The 20195-nt window shown below is 45.2% G+C and overlaps 1 protein-coding gene across 13 annotated transcripts in view; it reads right to left on the bottom strand.

The window, feature by feature from the left end:
- MTUS2 (microtubule associated scaffold protein 2) overlaps positions 1 to 20195 on the bottom strand; it is a 505315-nt gene that overhangs the window by 360862 nt on the left and 124258 nt on the right. For 2 of the 13 annotated variants that reach the window (XM_057533080.1, XM_057533078.1), the window contains one exon: positions 17218 to 17303. The exons of the other annotated variants lie outside the window; for them this stretch is intronic. The gene's annotated coding sequence lies outside the window, so the exon portion shown is untranslated. The remainder of the gene's footprint in view (positions 1 to 17217; positions 17304 to 20195) is intronic. 13 annotated transcript variants of the gene reach the window in all.

Here is a 20195-nt window from a genome sequence, read left to right on the forward strand (position 1 = left end):
AGCAAAGATCACTGCCCTCACGTCACCAAACCCCAGGGACATGGTGTCATCGCCCCTAGTTCCCTGTGCGGCACCGGATGGTCTCGGATGCTGCGTCCTTCTGGAAATCCTGTGTTCCCCTCCCCACTCTCTCCCCTCTTCCCTCCTTCTCACCCAAGCTTCCATCCTTGGCCCACAGTGAGGGAAGACTCACCGCAACCCGCCGGCTGGCAAATCCAAACAGCGGGTTCCTCGGGACTCCACGAGAGTCTGAGAGACAGGTTTTGAGTTCCCGTCTCTGTCACTTAGGAGCTGTGATTTGGGGTCAAGTATTCAGCCTAAGCCCCAATATCTTCACCTAAAAAATGGGGATAATAATTCCCACTCCAAAACACCATAGGAGTATGTAAGAGGAGGCGTACAAAGCTGGAGACTAGAGCATCACTTTCTGTGGTGATGGAAAGGGTCCACACCTGTGCTGCCCAATACGGAGGCCACGAGCTCCATGTGGCTCCTGAGTACTTGAAAGGTACCTAGTGTGACTGAAGAATTAAACTTTTAATTTTATTTAATGTTAATTAATTATAAATTTAATAGTTACATGGGGCCAGGGGCTCCCTATTGGATGGACAAACGCTAAACCAGCGTCAGTAAACACAGCTATTATTACTGTCACTAGGAACGACGGGAACAATAACAATAAACTCCTCCAGCTCAAACTTCCCACCTGAGGCTCAGGCTCTGCAGGAACAGACCTCAGTCAGGTCGAGAGCTGGTCCCGTTAGAGAATCCTATGCTCGGGACAGTGACCAAAATGCATCCGGGGACGCGGTAAACATTCAGGGACTGTTCTGTCCAGTTATTCGCACCTGGTGAGGAGGCACGCCGCGGCCACTGTCTCCGGGACACTCAGGATGCCATCGTCACTTCAGTCGGGTGGAGGCCCCAGCTGCAGGGCACCCCTCTGGGGCCTGAGCCTGAGAAGTGGGTTCCTCCCACCTGGAGGAGCACCAGGGACCCAGCAGGTAGGTTCTCACATCCTGCACCTATTAACAGCCCTCTGTGACTCACCCTCACCCTGTGACACCCACAGTCCAAGTGCCCGTGGACACCTCCACGTGGTTTCCCCTCGGGCCATCACCGGCTCTGAACTGAGCCCCGTGTCTCCAGCCCCTTCGCCAAAGCCCAGGCCCCTTCCTACCCCATCCTCCCAAATGACAGCCTGAGCCGTCTTAGACAACTCCCCAAGCCCAAACTGAGCTGCTTGCAATCCAAATAACTTCTCACACTGCTAAAAGAAACCTTGGAAATCATCTTCTGCCATCCTCTTATTTTATAAATTAAGAAACCAAATGAGGTCAAGAGAAGGTGTATTTTCAGGGTCTCTAGAGAAACAGAACCAATAGGATGTGTGTGTGCATGTGTGTGTGTGTGTGCGTGTGTGTGTGTGCGTGTGTGTGTGTGGAGAGCGAGGGAGAGGGAGATTTATTTCAATGAATTGGCTCATATAATCCTGGAGGCTGGCAAATCCAAACTCTGCAGGGTAGACCAGCAGGCTGGAGAAGAGCTGATGCAGCCATAAATCCCAAGGCCATCTGCAGGCAGAATTCTTTCTTGCTGTGGTGGAAGGGTGTGGTGGGGAGAGGGGAGGGGACCCTCTTTTCTTCTGTCCAGGCCTTCAACTGATTGGATGAGGCCCACTCACATTAGGGAAGGCAAGCAGCTTCACCCAAAGTCCACTAATTTAAATGTCAGTCTGATTCAGAAACACCCTCACAGAAACATCCAGAATGATGCTTGACCAAGTATTTGCGCACCATGGCCCAGCCAAGTGCACACACAAAATTAACCATCATAGAGGGTAACTGACTTGACCAAGGTCACTGAGTTAAAATCCAGGGAAAATCTAAGATAAGCTTTTAAAACTACAAGAATATAATTTCCTCCACTGTTATAAGTATTTTAAAACACAAGAAGCAAATTTAGATAAAAACCATTTTATCTGGCACAACAGGCAGTGCTACTTATTATTAACATGTACAATCATAATAACAATGTAACACGCAGCTAACATTTACTGAGTTACCGAGGACCGCACTCTGTGCTGTCTGCTTTATATACACTGTCACATTCAATCATCACACAAACCTATGACACTATGGTGTAATTTTGCATCAACTCTGGGTTTTATTTTCACACAAATAAAATTGTGTGAAATGTGTGTAGCATGTGTATAGCCAGATTCAAGGATGCAGTTGAATTGGGATGATTTATTTTCTGTCTAAAAATCATAACCACTATGTTAGGCACCAATATCTGGGAAAGCCCCTCTATCCTTCTGAACACGGAAGTCCAGTACTCTTAGGTTGCTGGTGTCAATATCAACTATGAGAGGTTGACTATGCATCAGCTCTTTGGAATCTCCTCCCAACCCAGGGCATTCCTCAGCCATTCCAAAGCAAACCAAAGCTGCACACTTGCTAATCCGGGTTTATTCCGTTATTTCAGACAACACAGCCAATACCCAAGTCCACAACCCCTTATCCACAATCCTGAATACCAAAAGGTGTCAAAACTAAAGGTTGTTTTCATAATTCATTTGACGGCAAAATGTTACCTAAAGTGATAGGAAGCTATATATAGTGTTTTTTCAATATCCCACTTAGTGAGAATGCTTTATTTCAGAAACATTAATGTATTTGATTGCAGGATGTTGCCTCAGACCCTAGGAGGAATGCCATGCTCTACATGGTAGAGGCACAAACCAGAAATCTGAAAAAGATGTAAATCCCTGCATATATTTGGCCCCAAGGGTTTTAAAGAAAGTATTAAGGACCTACATTATCCTCATTTTACAAATGAGGCCACCAAGGTTCAAAAAGAACCCAAATATAGTTTCATTAGATGACAAAGCCGGTATGGGGAATCTTAACCACTGTCCCATATCTGTAAGGCACTCCCACCCTCAATGACAGAATGTGAGCTGCAAAGCTTTAAGTGACATTGGAAACCATTAACTCTGTTTTGCGGACCGGGAGTTAGATGCAATACATTTGGTCTCATCAAAACCAGATGCAGAGGGACTTCCCTGGTGGCGCAGTGGTTAAGAGTCCACTGGCCAATGCAGGGGACACGGGTTCGAGCCGTGGTCTGGTAAGATCCCACATGCCGCGGAGCAACTAAGCCCGTGCGCCGCATCTGCTGAGCCTGCACTCTAGAGCCCGCATGCCACAACTACTGAAGCCCGCGCTCCTAGAGCCCGTGCTCCACAACAAGAGAAGTCACCGCAGTGAGAAGCCCTTGCACTGCAACGAAGGGTAGCCCCTGCTCACCACAACTAGGGAAAGCCCGCGTGCAACAACGAAGACCCAACACAGCCAATAAATAAATAAATAAAATTTAAAAAAAAAAACAAACAGGGCTTCCCTGGTGGCGCAGTGGTTGAGAATCTGCCTGCCAATGCAGGGGACACGGGTTCGAGCCCTGGTCTGGGAAGATCCCACATGCCGCGGAGCAACTAAGCCCGTGAGCCACAACTAGTGAGCCTGCACGTCTGGAGCCTGTGCTCCGCAACAAGAGAGGCCACGATAGTGAGTGGCCCCCGCTTGCCACAACTAGAGAAAGCCCTCGCACAGAAACGAAGACCCAACACAGCCAAAAATAAATTAATTAATTAATAAAAAAAAAAGCCTACCTGCTTTATTTTAAAAAACAAAACAACAACAAAAAAAAAAACAGATGCAGAGCTCTCCTAAAGATCCCTCTGGTTTATACTAGAAAGAAACCAAAATCTCCCCCAAAAGAAATTAAGGGAGGGACATATTTGGATTCTGATTTTTCCCTAAGAGATTTGCAACTATATGAGATTTCAAAAACCACTGCTAATTCAGCACCTTTCCCCTGACTTATTCTTCTGAACCTCTTTCCTTCCTTTCTAAGCAGAATGAAGACACCATTCAGAATCCAGCAAAGTGCACATGATTACACTCAGCCATCGGCATCAAGTCAACTGCACCACGTAGCAGAAACAGCCCCGGATGAGTGCAAGCCTCTGTCCCACGGAATAATGAAAAGGGAAAGCCAAACTCTGTTGTCAGGTCCACTGAACTTGGGGCTGGAAACGGGATAAGAAACAAAGTGGGTCAGAGGCCAGGCAGGCAAGAGAGTGGAGAGAGATGGAGAGAGCCCGGGGCAAAGCAAGAGTCCAAACCATGGCCGCCGTGTGAGGGTGCTATCCAGGGCCCTGCAGCCCATCCTGCACGCGCTGAGATCCAAGGACCAGCAGTCTCTCAGCTGTAGTCACGGGTGCACGAATACCGCTGCTTCATTCACTGATACCAGCTGGCTCTCCCCTTCTTCATTGCCTTTCGCTGTAAATGCTTTCCATAAAATCACTAGCGACTTGCAAACTGATTGAGAGAGAGTCGTTCAAGAGCCCCAGATCTCAAACTTGACCTGCGTCAGAATCACCTGGAGGCCTGTGAAACACAGCTCGCTGGGCCCCGCCCCAGAGTCTCTGCTTCCCTGGGCCTGGGGTGGAGCCCAAGAACCTGCATTCCTAACCAGCTTCCAGGTGACGCTGCTGCTCTAGTAAAGTGCTGACCGAGAGAATGACAGCTGCACATGTAACTTCAGATCTCCTAGTAGCCGCAGTTTAAAAAGTAAATCCAACACGCATAATGAACTTTAATAATGTATTTTATTTTACCCAATATAACCTGTTATCATTTCAACATATGGATATAAAATAATCGATGAGGTCTTTCTACATGTTTTTTTTCCATGCTCAGTCTTCAAAATCTGGTGTGCATTTTACATTCACAGTAAATCTCCAATTGGACTGGCCACCTTGAAAGCCCTCTATCGCACACATGGCTTCTGGCTGCTGTCTTGCACAGCATAGCTGAGGATGACGACCACTGCATGTGAATAAGCGTGTGTGTAGCGGGGGATTAGACTGAGCCCAAGTGACAGTTATGGGGTATCTGAGAGAAGCTGGGCATCTGTGGAGGGCTGAAGAGGTGGGATCTCCACGTGAGCGATCTCAGGGCCTCCTGGGAAAATACACCCTAAAGGACGTGAGAGTGGAGGCCCTCATACTCCAGTCAGTGAGGCAGGAGGGGGGGCCTGGGCCCTTATGCAGCCCACAACTCAGAGTGTCCTCTGTCCAGCCCATGGTCTCTGCCCAAGTTCTCGGTAGAAAGATTATTAAGCTACAGGATGACTAAACCCTAAAAGAAAGGCCTTGTTATACAGCATCAGGAGCTAAACAAAGCCCCCCTAGGTAATCCCTGCAGCCAAGAGACACCAAACCCACTCCCTGCTGCCTCTGCCGCCACCCAGGCACCAGTGCCGAGAAAGTCCAGGGGGGTGTCCTGCACTGGACGTCTGTGGGGTGGGAACAGAGTTTCCCACCCACCGTTCTAGCCTCCGCCCAGACTCAGGGCCTGGGCAGCAGGACCCACGGCTGCAGCCAGCCAGGAGCAGGGCTGAGCAGGAAGGCCCCCTGCCACTCACGAGACCCTCCCTGGGAGGACTGAGCAGGACCAGGTGACAGCCATGGCTCTCTGGAGGAAGGGACAAGGCCAGGTGTCAGCAGACCCTGACCGCTGGGTCCCTGCTCATCTCAGGTCAGGCACCTGTATCACCCCGACTCCCAGGAGGGCACGCAGGAGACAAAGGAGCGACAGTGTATTGCCTTCGATGCCCACGACCCTCCGTGAGCGGGCAGAGCACACACTCTGCACCCACGTCCTTGCCTCACCCACCTGGGGAGACTGCAGGACCCCCCGCACCCGGCTTTTCAGGTGGGGCTCACTTGATTCGGCTCACTCCACTCTGATTTGTTTTTTAAGATGACTTTTCTTATGGTAAAACATATATAACATAAAATGTACCATTTTAACCATTTTCCAGGGCACAGTTCTGTGGCATTGAGTAAACTCACACTACCGTGCGACCATCACCACCATCCACCTCCAGAACTTTTTCATCTTCTCCAGCTGAAACTCTGTACCCATTAAACACCAACTCACCACCTCCCCTCCCCCCAGCCACTTAACCCCACAGTCTACTTTCTGTGTCTCATGTTTGACTCCTTCCCATACCTCATATAAGTGGATCATACAGTCTTTTTGTGACTGGCTTATTCCACTTATTGGAATGTCCTCAAGGTTCATCCATGCTGTAGCGTGTCCGGATCTGCTTCCTTTTCAAGGCTGAACAATATTCCATTGTATGGATGGACCACATTTTGTTTATCTATTCATCCGTCAATAAACATTGGGTTGCTTCCACCTTGTGGCTTTTGTGAATAGTGCTGCCATGAACATGGGTGTACAAATATCTGTTTGAGTCCTTGTTTTCAATTCTTTTGGGAATATACCCAGAAGAGGAATTGCTGGATCATATTGTAGTTTTGTTTAATGTTTTGAGGAACTGCCATACTGTTTTCCATAGCAGCTGGACCATTTTACCAACTGTGCACAAGGGTTCCAATTTCTCCACATTCTCACCAGCACTTGTTTTTGTTTTTGTTTCTATGATAACTATCTTAATGGATGTGAAGTGGTATCTCACTATGACTGGATTGGCATTTCTCTCGGCATTAGTGATGTTGAGCATTCCTCTGATTGTGACTCTTCACTGCTTCTGAGGGCCCCCAGAACCCTTTCCACTTCACTGTCTTCATGACCCTGGACTCTACTTAACCTGTGGGACCTTCTGTTCTTGTCCATCTAAATGTTCTAATTACTTGGTCCAGATGCAGCAGATATTCACCTTGGCCATCAAAACCGGCACCTTCTGTCACAGCCAAGGCTGATCAGAATGCATAAGAATCCTTTCCCGACCCCAAGAAGAGATGAGATCGAATCCTCAGGGCAGGCAAAGAAAGGCCGGGCACTGGGAACCAGTCCCCTGGCTTGTTCCTTCCTTCCAGGTAGACAGAGAACCAAACCTATTCGTACCCAGTTGACCTTGTGATGATGCCCTCGGGGGCCAGACGAGCCTGGGACCCTGACACTGGCATCTGCAAGATCCCTGAGGCGGGCCAGACAGATGCTCACAGAGCCAGATTTCTTGAAGCAGCAGGGCCACCGACGACAGCTAGAAAAATGCAAGTGACACAAGTGGTCACCAGGCGGGAGGCCCATTGGCAAGTGCCACTCAGGGCACCCTGCACTTGTCCATAAAAGAACACCATCAGGCAGGGCAACTTTCCCGGAGCTCCAGGGAAACAATCCTGAGTGGCTTTACTTGTTTATTCCATTTCTTTTTAATTTTTTTATCAAGGTATAACCTGCATACAGTAGTAACATGCACCCCTTTGCGTGTGTAGTTCAGCAAGTTTTGACAAACACATACAGCATGCGTGTGATTATTACCGCAACCAATACATAGAACCATTCCAGCACTCCCAAGATTTCCCCCTGCTCTTACACTCAACTCTCCCCTACACCCCAGCTCCTGGAAACCACTCATCTATCTTCTGTTTCTATAGTTTCACCTTTTCCAGAGTATCTTATGAACAGAATCATACAAGATGTAGCCTTTTGAGACTTTCTTTCATTTTGCATAATTGGAGACTGATCCATACGGTTTCATGCATCCATAGTTTATTCCTTGTTTTAATTTTTATTTTTTAATTGTGGCAAAACACACAACATAAAATTTACCATTTTAACCACGTTTAAGTGCACAGCTCAATGGCATTAAGTATATTCACACTGTCGTGCAACTATCTTTGGTAACTTTACTTTTGAAGGCTGGCCTCATTAAATGCTTACGTTTGAACTTTAATTCCACTCAAGGTCCCTTGAGAACAATGTGAAAGTTTGACAGCACATTTTGTTGGCGAGACCACGAGTAAGTCAAGATACCTCCAGGCTGCCAGCAAAGCCCTGGCCCCTGCCTGCTGCCCCACTATTTTTAGAGCCACTTTCACTCTTAAGAGTGTCCTGGTTTGGACGATAAGCTTTGGTCACACTTTGCCACAGGGAAAGAGTTTCTTTCTGACATTCCTGGTGAAAGACCAATTTTTTTCCCTAAATGTTTAAATAAAAACCTTGTGGTCTATCAAGTTACAACTGTCTGAATTACAGATACATTTACCTTTGACCCAACAATCTCATTTCTGAGATTTTATCCTAAAGATAGAGACACCTGCAAAGGCGCGTAAAATATCACAGCAGTGTTTGCAGAAGAAAAACATCAGAAACCGGGCTTCCCTGGTGGCGCAGTGGTTGAGAATCTGCCTGCCAATGCAGAGGACACGGGTTCGAGCCCTGGTCTGGGAAGATCCCACATGCCGCGGAGCAACTGGGCCCGTGAGCCACAATTACTGAGCCTGCGCGTCTGGAGCCTGTGCTCCACAACGAGAGGCCGCGATAGTGAGAGGCCTGCGCACCACGATGAAGAGTGGCCCCCACTTGCCACAACTACAGAAAGCCCTCGCACAGAAACGAAGACCCAACACAGCCATAAATAAATAAATAAACAAATACTTAAAAAAAAAAAAAATCAGAAACCATCCAAGCGGCCGTCCATAGAGGCAGGTCACATAAACGATGGTGCATCTACCTCCCCCTCCCCCAAAGAATTAATGTGCAGCTGTAGAAGAAACGGAGAAGCTCTCTGTATTCTGATATGGACGGAGCTCTAGGACACACCCTTAAGTGAAGAAAGCAAGGAAGAACAGTATGTATGAAGGGCTACCTTTTGTGTAAGAAGGTGAGGGGGGAGACAATATATCTGTACATTTGCTTGCATATGCATAAAGGAACACTCCCAGAGACCCTAACTAACCTGTCTATCTATGGGGTGAGGGGTGGGATGAGAATGGAGGTGGCAGTAAGGTCTCTAAACGTCTTTTAAAATGTTTTCAACAGTGTAAGTGTATTACTGGTTAAAAAAATAATTAAATAAATTTTAAAAGCCAGAGTGTAAAATGTTCCCTGGGAAAAGAACTGCTCCATTTGATGGCATGGACTCTTTATTATAATCAAATTATTTCCAATATCCACAAAATCAATAAAACAATCAATGTACCCTTCAAACACTGAACGTACCCCAAAGCCCTCAAATTATCTAGACAGTGATGTCCTTTTCAAAATTCATCGTGTAGTCTGGCGAAGCATGAGAAAGTTCCTTCTGATGATGTGCTTTTAAATTTAAACCTGGGGCTTCCCTGGTGGCGCAGTGGTTGAGAATCTGCCTTCCAATGCAGGGGACACGGGTTCGAGCCCTGGTCTGGGAAGATCCCACATGCCGCGGAGCAACTAGGCCCGTGAGCCACAACTACTGAGGCTGCGCGTCTGGAGCTTGTGCACCGCAACAGGAGAGGCCGCGATAGTGAGAGGCCCGCGCGCCGCAATGAAGAGTGGCCCCTGCTTGCAGCAATTAGAGAAAGCCCTCGCACAGAAACGAAGACCCAACACAGCCAAAAATAAATTAATTAATTAATTTTTTAAAAAAATTTAAACCTGTCATCACAAAAGAAAAGGCATGCCTCCTTAGTTCTCTTCTGGATGCCATGTTCAATTCTTTTGAGGGAGAAATGTTTCTTGATGATTGGAATCGCTTTAAAGCCAAAACAAGTCGCTAGTGCCCCTGACAATGACCTGGGCAGATGGTGCAGGGTCCGAGTGGCCAGTCATGAGAGAGAGGAGGCTGGAGGGCCAGGCACGGAGCCCACTGGGTCACGGGGCCAAGGATGTGCTGCTGTCTTACGACCAAAGGACATGAACACGAGTAACTACACGCCACAGGACACACATTCCTGTAATTCTTCTGAGTCTCTATTTTAAAACAGACTATACTCACAACCTTCATATCACAGTACTTTCCAACAGACACGAGCAATCACTCTCTCAGTCGAGTTCCAATACGAGAACGACATAATTCTAAGTGCACAAGAATGCTGTAAGAATTCACACAAGCCCAGGTATACGATTTCTACATCCTAATGAGAAAACAAAGATATACATGATGCTCCCTTTCCCACTCTTCTTCTTGCAGATGATGTTATTTAAGCTCTTCTGTGTTGCCTAATCCAACAAAGTTTGCATTCCTGAGTTGGCTTCCTTGGATATTGTATGCTATTCACTAAGCAAAACTGGATCTACAAAGTGAGGGGTCAGGGCCCCATCTAGTTCATCCTTGTCTGAACTGTTTTATGAAACTAGGAAAATCCCTCTGATGCAAGTTCTTTAAACTATGGGGAAAGTTTTCACCAGCAGACATTTGCCTGTTTCACTAAACTTTCTATGTTCTTAGCATACTCTAATAAATGTCAAGTGCAAGAAGAACGCTTAAAGAAAAGAAAGAGCACATGTGACAAGAGAAATGTAGTCGAGAAAGTACAGTTTTTGAACTTGGCAGAGAAATTCTATTTCATGGAGCAATGTCACCACACTTTGTGCAACTGTGATTTAGAAGTCATTTTCCTATCTTCTTGACCATTGCTGGGCTATGAATCTCTTGCAGAGTGCTGTGCTGGTCTGAGAAAGAGATAAAAAAATGGATTATAACCCACATCAAAGTGTGTTGCTGAGAGAGGTCAGTTTTGTAAATTAGTATTTTTTCTTTTTTTAAATTTTTTTTGGCCACGCACCGTGGCATGCGTGAACTTAGTTCCCCGACCAGGGATTGAACCTGTGCCCCCTGCAGTGGAAGCGCAGAGCTAAAAGAACAGCTCTAACCACTAGACCACCAGGGAATTCCCTGTAAATTTTTAAACTGAAAACAGTATTTTTTAAACTGAAAACAGTAAACAGGCAAAAATGATAACTTTCTGAATGCATAATGTTTGAATTTCCCATTAATAAAATAAGTAAACCCTGAACTCTGCCAGCTCAGAAACTGAATTAGCACAGTACTGTTTTGTTTAATTCTCTTTTTCTCTGCCTGCTTCCCAGTGAAGAGAAACACTTCTGTATCATTTTGATTATAATAAAGGCTTTCATCTCTTACCTGATAATACCGCGAAGTAACATTATGATGGCGGATGAACATGCGAGGCTGTTAACAGGCTATAAATGCCTATAACTCACACAGTTCTGTTGTGTCGAGTAACTGATGAAGAGAGAGCAAGTAAACATAGCTCGCCTCTTACCAAATCGGTTATATTCTAAAAGTTTAGGGATAAGTAAATTGTCGGGGACTAAGAAAACATTATCCCATAAAAAATACAATAGTGTTTCCTCTAAACTGTAAAGTAAGTGTTTACATTACAGTAGTGTTTAATTTAAATTTTTAATTAAAAAATATTATAGTGTTTAAGTGTCCAGGTGAATTCCCCAGAGTCGATTTAACTCATGAATGACTGATTACAATAAGCGCTTAAGTCCTGGTCATTAAGACTTTCCTTTCCTTCTCCTAAGAAGAGTGTCAGCCTTGGACAAGACTTTTAGAAACACATAAAGGTTCTCTGCTTTCCTCTGGGCTCACTTTGTAAGTCCACCTCCAACTCTCCACTTCTAGAACTGTCCTACACCTCCCACCATGGCCTCCCACCAGACCTGTCCATTTTCCCCAAACCGGTCCGCGTTCCAAATGGCCTATCTGTCAGACTTCTTAATCCCAACGCCAGGAACCTGATTCACAGAACCTTGGAGCTGGAGGGACACAGAGGTCCTCTGATCCACTCCCCGCCTGCCGCCCCGTCGCCACCCTACGCTCCTGGAAGTAATCCAGACCAATGTAAGAATGCCTAACTGCATCATAACCTATCCAAAGACATTTGCATGCAGTAAAAGTTGGCCAGTAACCCAAAGGATTACATAATGTATAGAATTCCAGGAAGCGTTAAGCAGTAAACATGAAAACATCTAAGCCATGTACCTGAAGATATTTGGAACCCAGGACACCCACAAGAGCAGGCTGACACCATCTTAGGTCTGCCCCCAGGGTCAGCCCTTCTAAGCTGGCACTGCTTTTCACAGCTTCTAGCCTCCTCCACTCGTGGACTCCCGGGCCCTCTAAGAGCTTCCACAGAACCTCTGGAAGGATGGGGCCAGGGCAGGGAGGTGGGGGTGGGGCAGCCACGTGCACTGAATTCTGCAGTTTACGGCGGCGGCTGGGCAGGGGGCCGCGAGGGAGTGCTGCTTCTGTCACTGGAGCTGAAAGAACAGCTCTAGCAGCTGAAAGGGACCTCCCTAAGCTAAAACTCCTCCTCTCTTAAAACTGGTCTAAGCCAAGGCCAGTTGGGTTGAAATATCTTAAAACAACACTTTGGGCAATTTTAAACGGAAAAGCGATATGGTAATGAGATTGATCGATCATAAATTTCTTAATCCCACTGTGAGAAAAATATATACAGCTGTACATAAAACTCATCATCTTGTCACCCTTCCTCCAGCCTGGACCCCACCTGACTCTGCACCTACATTCCCGAACCTGGGGTCACGGACGGTTCTCTCCTCTCCCTCACTCCTCAGACCCAATTCACAAGCAGAGGACCGGTAAAGCTGAGGTAATCTGTACCCGCGGCACCAAGTTCAAAACATGGAAGGATCCACCACCTGGTGCTGGTGAAATCCACATCCCTTACTCCATCCCTTCCCCCAACTACCTATCTGTCCTGGAAGAGCCAATTACTTCCTTCCAGAGTTAGTGTACGCACGTTCGTTGTTTACAATCCGGGTTAGCACGGTATGCAAACAGTTTACACCTCTCTCCTCCCACCCACTCCCACTCTCCTGGAAGCTGGTCCTTCCAGCCCACACAAAGCTGCCTTTTTTCTGTGTAACAGCTGATCGTTTTCCATTGCATCTACGAACCTAATTTAATCATCCTTCACCAGCAGTCATTCAGATTACTTCCAATCTTCTGCCATTATTACAATGCTCTGCTGATTTTAACTTCTAAATGTTTCTCATATCCACTCTCTCTAGGATCCTCCTACTATAGATGCTTTCACTGACTCTACCCTGTACCTCACCATCCCTCCCCTGGACTGCCGCCATAGCCGGGTAACTGACCCCCCTTGATCTGAACCCTCCCCCCACTATCCTTCCTCCAAAATTCACCACAATCTACTGAACTACAATTCTGTCCATGTCTATCCCAAGCTTAAAACTCCTCAACAGCTGCCACAATGTACTTAGTGAAGGCCAAGTTCACTAGCACCTTACACAAGGCCTCCTCCAATGTTCACCCAGTGCAGTCGTATCAACGTAGTAATGTCACACTGTCTGTATACTCAGACAACATCAGGCTGCTCTGTGCCCTCTGCCTTTGGCCATGCCGTGCCCTCATCCTGACACGCTCCCATCTTATCTCAACAGCCTTCCAGACGGCTCTACCGCCCCTTCCCCAGAAGACGTCCCTGAGCCTCAGGATGGACAATGAACTTCCACAGCTGCCTGTACCTACTTCAACTTTCCCTTGTACAACTCCCAGTGAAGTCACACCATAGAACGCTCTCCCGCTCTGCTGTAAACTCGGGACGGAAAGAATCCCGCACCTCTCCAACTGAAATACGGCAGGCACTTAAATGTTCATTGCAAGGAACCAGTACGGAAAAAAGAGAGAAGCTGAGTTTCAAAATGGCAAAGGTACAGCAGAAATTAACACAACATTGTAAATCAACTATACTTCAATAAAAAATAAATTTTAAACAATGGCGCAGGTGATCAAGATGTTACTGTGCCTCAGTTTTCCCACCACAGAAATGAGAGATTACAGTATTTTCCCCATGTAGCTGTGGTAAAGACTAAATGAGGTAATATGCACCGAATACTTAAAACAGGGCCAACATATGGAAAGCACTCAGCAGATGTTATTGTAGTGTGAGGAAGGAGAAAAAGGACTGGGGAAAAGACCTTCCAGTTGGCTGACCAGCTGTGACCACGGTCGTCTGAAGAGCTTTCCTACAGTGTAAAGGCAAGGCTGGAAGGGACGGCCCGGGGACCGGAAACTCCCACTGAGAAACCAGCCTGAAGACTCACTGTGGAGTGCTGGAGGGGAGCCCGGAGACTGAAAGGACCACGAGGGTCCCACGGACCACACGTGCGCCTCTGTGGCCCAGGCCGCGACGGAAGCGAGCCAACAGGGGGAGCGGCCAGAAACTGCCCAGGAGGAGGGTCAGGTCTTCAGGTGGGGCCTGAGCATCAGGGAGGAAGGAGAACTAAGAATGGCTCTGAGTCAGCTTTTAGAATCGAGACACTTAAATAAATGTCATACCTTGATGACTCTGGCCACCAGGGTTGGAAAGGGCTGTGGCTAAAATTCCAACCCACTCAACACGGACAATTTCAATGACGTCCTGCTGCCAATCCAGTCGGGCTGCCTATGGAGTTAAGGGCGGAAGAGTGTTAATTGTTCCAGAATTCCGTCAGCACTGCAGTTTCCTGGGCTCCATCACATGCCCCACATGGAACTTCATTTTCTTCTTTAATGACTGAAGGATTATCACTCTGTCCTCTCATTGCCTCCAGGGAAGCAAAGGCTCCAGATGGGCCAACCCCCGTTACGTGATTTTCCAAGAGCAATGCATATTTGCTTTGTATACATAGCTCTGCCATTTATTATTCATTCTACCGACTATCTAATCTATTAATGTGCTGAGCTTTCTTTATGAATCATGAATTAGCTATGTGGCATTTTGGTGAACAGTAAAACTGTCCGGGAGTGACATGGGGAGAGTCTTTTTTTTTTTTTTAACATCTTTATTGGAGTATAATTGCTTTACAATAGAGTGTTAGTTTCTGCTGTATAACAAAGTGAATCAGCTATACATATACATATATTCCCGTATCTCCTCCCTCTTGTGTCTCCCTCCCACCCTCCCTATCCCACCCCTCTAGGTGGTCACAAAGCACCAAGCTGATCTCCCTGTGCTACGTGGCTGCTTATGGGGAGAGTCTTGTTAGAAATCTCCTTTTGCTACAAGTCTAAGGAAATAATACAAATCTGACAAAGAGTAACCACAATTTTTAAGACTGTCAGTTCTAAAGGAACCCCGGAACTGTATGTTTTCATCATTCATGTGTTCATTCATTTAACAAATGTTTATTAGGAACCTACTAAACAAGCTCTGTAGGAGGTACTAAGGAAAAGGAAAAAGGGATGTAATTCTGTATCTCACAGCTCCTTCCACACCCACTCATGCACCTAGGAGGAGACAAGCAAAATGACAAAGTAGGTCATGAGGAATCAACCTTAGTGTTCACGATTTTTTAAAACTGAAGCCATTTCACAATTCAATTCTCCTAACAGAAAATCAGTGCAAATCAGTGGCCTGCAGACTAAATTCAGATAGGGTTTGTTTGGCCAAAACCACTTTGGTGTTTTTCAAAGGTGGGTCAGTATTTTAAAAACAGAATCAAGAGAGTCACAGAATTAATTTTTCTTTTAAATATTTCTAATTTCTCTTGGAAGACACATGAAAATATCTAGCAACGCTGGAGGCACATTCCCTCAAAACAAAAGTCCTCCAAAGCGGAGACACAGCTGTCCCATTAGATACGCCCCGCCCACTCCAGGACATGCCCCGGTCCCTCACCTCTCAGTCTGCACATGCCCTGTCGGGTAGCACTCACCAGCCCCAAGAGTGCTCTGCACCCACACAGGGATCAGAGGTGGAGAATAAAAGACAGACTAAGAGGGAAGCCTGACTCAAGAAAACTAGGGGGGAAAAGAATTCTTTGAGTCAGTGAAGAACAGTCCTACGTGTTAAACATGCAAATACACCACACCCAGCACACTTTAGATAAAACATTTTATAAAACTGCAGCTACGGAAGGCATCTATTTTCACTCTCTGCCCAAGTGTAACCACTGTTTACACTTAGCAATACCATTCCCATCACGTACTAGACAGCAGAGAGCACCGTAATTCCAGTCCCTTTCTAAGGCTAAAGTCCTTAAAATCAGATACCAAAATAATAGATATTTCTCACCTTCCTTCTTCCCTATCAACCTAGTAAGGACCCCAGCCTCTACTTTTCACTTTCCTTAGTCATTTTTCTCATGACTGTCCAGGACTGTGCTAAAATAAAAAATACAAATTTTCTCCCCATTCATTTTCAACACTTCAAAATGACTTATTATCAGCGTCACTAATAATCAGGAAAAGCAAACTAAATTTACAGTTAGAAACCCCAGTCACGGACTTCCCTGGTGGCGCAGTGGTTAAGAATCCACCTGCCAACGCAGGGGACACGGTACGAGCCCTGGTCCGGGAAGATCCCACGTGTCGCGGAACAACTAAGCCCATGTGCCACAACTACTGAGCCCACATGCCACAACTACTGAAGCCCGTGCGCCTAGAGCCCGTGCTCTGCAACAAGAGAAACTACTGCATTGAGAAGCCCGCACACCACAATGAAGAGTAGCCCCCGCTCGACGCAACTAGAGAAAGCTCGCACACACCAGTGGAGCTGGAAGCTTCGCGCAGAAGCAACGAAGACCCAACGCAGCCAAAAATAAATATAATTAATTAATTAATTAATTAATTAAAAAGAAAAGAAACGCTGGTCACAAAATCCCAGGGCTAAAATGTAGCGAAACAGGAAGGAACACTGCAATTAAGATACAGCCACTTTGAAGAGCAATTTGGCAACAATCAACAAAGCTGAAGATGCACATGGCCCAGGACCCAGCAGTGGGACCCAGCGTGTGCTCTGAGTGGTGACTCCTGACATTCCTTTACTATGACCCTCAGTAAGAAATATATTTGACATCACAACCCAGTGCACCCACATACATACACATCTAACTAAAAGAAAAGCCTAACAAAACCTACCCACGTAATGTGCAGTGCATTTTGATATTATTTATATAACATATAACATAATGAATCTTTATTAGTTTTTAATGTGGGTTGCAATCCATTAAATCGATTTCATGACACATAAATGTGTGACAGTTTGAAAAGTGCTCAAAGAGGATACCTATCCCCTGTGTCTATGGACTTATCCATCAGAAATCCTGTCGCATTACTTTTGCTAAGACCGAAAATGTTTAAATAATCTCAATGTCCATCAATGCAGATAGGAAAAATAAAATTTCATGTTCATATCACAGAACAGTGAAAACTGAGTAAACTAAATCCAGGTCTTCATTTTGATAAAGCTTAAAATTAATGTTACATTTTCTTCTAAAAAAAAGCAAGTTATCAATACATATGCAGAGTGTATGTAGACTTAAAACACCAAAAAATGAGCTATATATTTCTTTGGATACACGCACACATAGTAAAGGGATAACACCACACAAGGAAAGGAGTCATACTTACTTCTGCACAGAAGTTTTCTTGGGGAGAGACGCATAGGGAAGGGATTAAGGTAGGGGTGTGAAGCTGTAGCTGCACCTGAAACATTTCTTTAAAAAAAAAAAAAAAAACTTCAGCAAATGCAAAAAAGCAGCATCTCTTAAACGTGGATGTTCATACAAGGTGATTTACTTTCTGTATTTTTGTATGTTTGAAAAAATTCACAAAATTTAAAACTAGTTTATAGAGTTACCTTTTCAAGGTGCACACTTCTCCCATAAGACAGGAAATGAACATCAAAGGATGCAAAGGTGATTCTCTAATGCCTGCAGCCCTTAGAATGTGGGGTGTCAGTGGGAGGTGTGCACTACACTGTGGACCAGAAGGTAAGACTAACCTACGTGGTTGTGCTTCTGCAATTTTTGACAACTGAACACGTTAAAACACTAAGATCATTTGGGATTTTTAAACATCGAAATGTTCTGCTCCCAAACACATACTGCTTATTCTGAAGCTCTGGTGGTTGAAATGCTGCCTGGTGCTGAATAGGCATGATTTTAGCTGACTCCTCGCAAGGCCACCTGCTAAAATAACGCAGAAGGACTCTGTGGGGACCAATTACTCCATGGATTAATAATGCTGACTATCTCTGTGGTGGAGGGACCTGGAAAAACAGAGCGTCGCTGCATCAGAGAAGCCAGCCATTACCGTGCCTGTGACGCTGTGCTCGGAGGGCTGGTGTCCCCCATGCCCCCGTCATAGCCGCACCTGCAGACACATTCTCACACCCTCCAGAGGCAGCTTTCTTTATGCACATCTAAGATGCTGAGATTTTTTTCAAAAGCGGTTTGATCTAAGCAAATATTTCTTTCTCTGCAGTAGTCGCTCCGAACGTAGTTTTAACACCCTCTGACTCAATCCTGTCTATACCTTGTGAAATTCTGAAGTTCTCGTTAAAGTCACAATTCACAGATGGGACTTCACCCTTGGCTATTAACGCCTGTCAGCAGTGCTACCATGACTGGTCCAGTGTGGCTGTTTGAGTGCAGCCCACGGACTTCATCCATTACTTTATTGACAAGAGAAGCTTTGCTATCGCAGAAAGAACATGGCAAACGGGATAAGAACACCTAAATCTGTGTCCCATTTTGGTGTCGCGGAAGCTTTCAGACCTCGGGCAGGTCTCTTCGCTGTTTGGGACCGCAGTTTCTGTCTCTATTTTCTCACATGTTTAAATGAGAAATAAATGTGCTGAAGCACCTGGGAAGTTCCATATAAAACAGAGGCAGCACGGAAACATGAGGTGGAGCTGTTATTAGAGGCAAAAGCAATACATGTAATGTCTGCACCCCATTATACAATGCAAATAAACACCTGGGAATGCTATTTCAGTACACTGCAGCCCATCAATTTTTCTGTAGCCCTTTTTGCTAAAATCCTAATGGGTTTCATGTTTCTCTCAACTATTAGTTTGAATTTTTTATTACAATTTCTTTCTCAGCTTGAGAGAACAGACACCCAGTTCATTTCTTTTTCTTTTCTTTCTTTAGGCCACACCTTGCGGCATGTGGGATTTTAGTTCCCCGACCAGGGATCGAACCCGCGCCCCCTGCAGTGGAAGCTCTGAGTCCTAATCACTGGGCCACCGGGGAAGTCCCCCCCAGCTTATTTCTTCACATCTAACACACTTGTATTCCTATCACATGTTCAACATGCACCTGTTTATAATGGGGGGAGGAAGGCATTTGCTGAAATTGTCTATTCATCTAACACCTGTTAGGATGGGTACTGTCAAAAAAATAAATAAATAAAACCAACAGACAAGTATTGGTGAGGATGTGGAGAAATCGGAACCCTGCCGGTAGGAATGTAAAATGGGGCAGCCTCTATGGCAAACAGTATGGAGGTTCCTCATCAGATTGAAAATAGAACTTGCATATGATCCAGCAAGCCCACTTCCGCATATTTATCCAAAAGAACTGAAAGCAGGATCCTGACGAGAGATTAGCGCCCCCGTGTTCACTGCAGCACTATTCACAAGCGCCAAGACGCAGAAGCAACCTAAGTGTCTATCAATGGATGAATGGACAAAGAAAATGTGGTGTGTATATATACAATGGAATGTCATTCAGCCTTTAAAGAAAGGAAATTCTGCACCATGCGACAACATGGATGAACCGTAAGGACATAATGATCGTTGAAATAAGCCAGTCACAGAAGAATAAATACCACGGATTATGGGACATTTGCATTTTCTCTATGTTAATTTGTATTTCCCAATTTATCAACAATGAATATTTTTATAATTGGAGGTTTTATAATCTGAACTTTTAAGTTTTAGCAGCATTGTGGGAGAGGAGAGTCAGTGAAAGCAATTGCAATGGAGTTAAATAGAATGTCTAGATTTCACTTCCTTCTCATTTCCATGGTTTCTGATGAGAAATTCAATGTCATTCTAACTGCTTTTCCTCTATAGATAAGATGGCATTTCTCTAATGTTACTTTCAAGATTTTTTGTCTGGTTTTCAAAAGTTTGACTAGGATATATTCTGGTGTGGATTTATTTGGATTATTCTATTTAGCATTCCTTAGGCTTCTTGAATTTGTAGGTTTATGTCTGACAAATTTAGGAAGTTTTCAGCCATTACTTCTTTAAGTACTTTTTCAGCCCACCCTCTTTTCTTTTTTCCTTTCTTTCCAGGACTCTGATGACACAATTGTTAGATCTTTTGTTAATGTCCCACAGGTCCCTGAGGCTCTGCTAATTTTTTTTAATCTATTTTCTCTCTGTCGTTTAGATTCGATCATTTCTATTATTCCATCTTCCATTTCCTTGATTTTTCATTCTTCTGTTGAGTGCATCCACTCTACTGTTGAGCCCATCCACTGTTTTTTTATTTCAGTTACCTGTTTCAGTTCTAAAATCTCCATTTTGTTCTTTTTTATATCTTCTATGTCTTTGTTGAGACTTTATTTTTTTCATTCATTTTAAGTGTGTTTGT

Source organism: Balaenoptera acutorostrata, chromosome 18 (assembly GCF_949987535.1).
Source record: "Balaenoptera acutorostrata chromosome 18, mBalAcu1.1, whole genome shotgun sequence".
Classification (NCBI taxonomy): Eukaryota; Metazoa; Chordata; class Mammalia; order Artiodactyla; family Balaenopteridae; genus Balaenoptera; species Balaenoptera acutorostrata.